The sequence below is a fragment of the Nannobrachium achirus genome (assembly GCF_963921795.1).
Source record: "Nannobrachium achirus genome assembly, chromosome: 1".
Taxonomy (NCBI): Eukaryota; Metazoa; Chordata; class Actinopteri; order Myctophiformes; family Myctophidae; genus Nannobrachium; species Nannobrachium achirus.
The window spans coordinates 12562608-12565472 of record NC_137810.1 but is presented as its reverse complement, the minus strand read 5'-3'; positions in this window follow the sequence as shown (position 1 = coordinate 12565472).

Sequence of the window (2865 nt, the reverse complement as noted above, 5' to 3'; positions counted from 1 at the left end):
TCATGTGAAGGACCCCCAAAATGATATGTATTTGGCTACGGACCCCCATCTCAAAACATTTAGTTCCAGGGACCCCCCAGAAGCAAAATCTTAGTTACAAATGTTTGCATACATTTCACGACTTTTAAAAAATAGCAGATCTACAAGCTTGCAGCGCGGCACTCGGTGCCGCGCAGTGAGCTTGTATATCTGCTATTTTTCAATAGCTAAAGTACAGTCCCACTTTCCCCCACTTGTGACACCCCTGATTGAACACGCCCCATGCAGTCACATTACTCTAATTATTCCAGCACAGGGCTCTGATCTGAGCTGGTTTCAACATGCCCTTCATGACCTTTAGTTGAGAATACAAAGAAGTGTCCTTCAGGCTGATCATTAAGATAATCATGCTGATCTCCTGACCAGACCAGCCATCTCTCCCTGGTCCTTGTTAACGATGTTGTTCATACCTCAATAACCTCATTATGATCACCAAATTGTTCATTCTGGATACTTTGAAATATTGTGGAAAAATTGACCCAGGTTAGGGGTAAGTTGATCCAAGTCAAGGGGTAAATTGACCCACAAGATAATTCTAAACTTGAAGAGTTTAAACCTGAATAAATAATGTATTTACTTTGTAATGATTTAATAACACATTTCCCTTTTGCAAATGATTTCTTTTCTTACAGTTATTTTGACAATATTAAACCAATTAAATAAAGTTTGTTATTCAGAACGTTTTAATATTTGCTTATTATTAATATAACTAATATAACTTCTCTTAATGAGTGTATTCATCCAAATGAAAGATCAGCAAGGCATTTGGTTCATCTTGCCCCGCCACGGCCACCAATTTGACAAAACCTGGCTAGCTTAATGCTTCAGGCTGATCTTAAAGAATTTACTTTGACCAGCAAAACAAACTTTAAATTTGCTTGCCACTTTGTCCATGTGTCTCTCAACTTCACAGCCAGGTCAAAATGATTGATGGGTGTGTCTTTATTTTAAGGTCACGTTGACAACTCATGTGTATAGTTTTGAAGATACAGGGGGTGGTTCAATTTAGCCACAGGCTCATCTACCCGTTCTCCCCAAACCAAAAAAAAAAATGCACCTGGAGATGCAAACCCCGTTCACACCGGTGTGTCTTGTTCTGTCTCTTTGTTCCTAAGATATGACTGGTTATTATAATCTAGACCAGGGGTAGGCAACCTTAGGCACGGGTGCTAACATTGGCACAGGGGAGGGTGATCACTGGCACACTGGCAGAAGTGTGAGAGAGAGGATTTTTATTTCAAATATATATTTTAAACGTGGTCAATTAAATGGAGTCACCTAATTTGCAGCAAATTACATGATCCTGCACATACTTCTACATTCATTAAAGCTATGAACTCTGACTGGAGAGGGAGTCGGGGAGATAGGTCATCTGAGTCTAATGATTGTTATAACAATGTCCTGCCAATCAAAATATGTCTGACGTGTCATTAAAAGTCATGTTGACATGGCACACTGATTATCTAGAAAATAAAAACATAGCACTTCATTTCAAAAAGGTTGCTGACCCCTGATCTAGACCTTGACCTTGTTTATGACTTTGGCCTTTGACCCTGTCAGCTCAAAAGTGAATCATCTCGTCAAGACATGAGAATTACAAGTCACACATATATTTCATGAAAATCAGACCATCCATTCTTGATCAATTCATTTCACAGAGTTGTACTTCATGACGTTAGTGTGATGTTATTGAGGGCAAAGGATTACATCACTTGATTTAATGTGACCAGTTATGTATTTGTGACATTGACCCTGATTGCGACCAGACCTTGAATCATCTCTGACTAGACAGTGAACATGGGAATGAAAAGCTTCCCTCTTTTTTGACTGCATCCCTATTTAAAACAAATCTTTCAAAAATACCAGATCTATAAGCAGTGAGACATGTTGTCAGGTTCTCTTTTAGGAACTCGTACTTTAAGGAAGTGAATGGCGGTCAAATCTGACCGAAACCTTTCCCAAATCAGAGATTATTCAGTGGAATGGTGTCATAGACTGGCCACATGTACCGGTAGTCCAAGATCCACACTAAGCCACACAGTTATTGGACCCTGTCTTGATTTCTTTTTTGTTTGTTTGTTTATTTAGTTTAAAAATGTATCTGAAAATAATTCCTCCACTGTCAGAAAAGCACTTTGACCCGTCACCTGTCAGTGTCACTGCTAGAGCTGCTCTCCTCTCAGTGCAGTTACAAGCAGGCCAGCCCTCGCTAAGGATAAGGATGCATGGCATTTTCTGTTATCTTTACAATCCACAATGCGGTCGGGGGAATGTTGTTGCCACACTTAATTTCACAAGCTATTACCAGGAATAGAGTGTGTGCAATGGCACCTGCAGGGATGGATGGCTATTGGGCACATAAATCAGTTGACATCATCACGTAGTTCGGTTCAGTTTTCTTTCTAGTGACTTTTGAGTATACTCAAGGTTCCTAGCATCCCTCATGTTGTACACAATGGCGTCAGTTCAGAAAAAGCTAAGGTATGGCAACATGACTGGTGTCTTGCACTCGCACTCGCGCGCGTGCAAGACACCAGTCACGTTGTCATACCTTAGCAAGAGGCAAGATGAAAAGTACATTTTATTATTTCCCCCTGTAGCCAAGGTATGGCAGCTGCCATAGCTTGCCATACCCAATTGACGCCTCTGCTCATGTTGTACACATGGAGCTGGTCCCCTGGTTGTCACACTGTAGGAAACAGACGTGTCCCTCTTCAGATGGAGAACTGAGTGGCAGCACAAGATGCACAAGGGATGTTTCACTTTCAAAAAGTTTATCGTCTAATCAGGCTTTTATGAACACCCTGAACAGTTTTTAACTTGCTT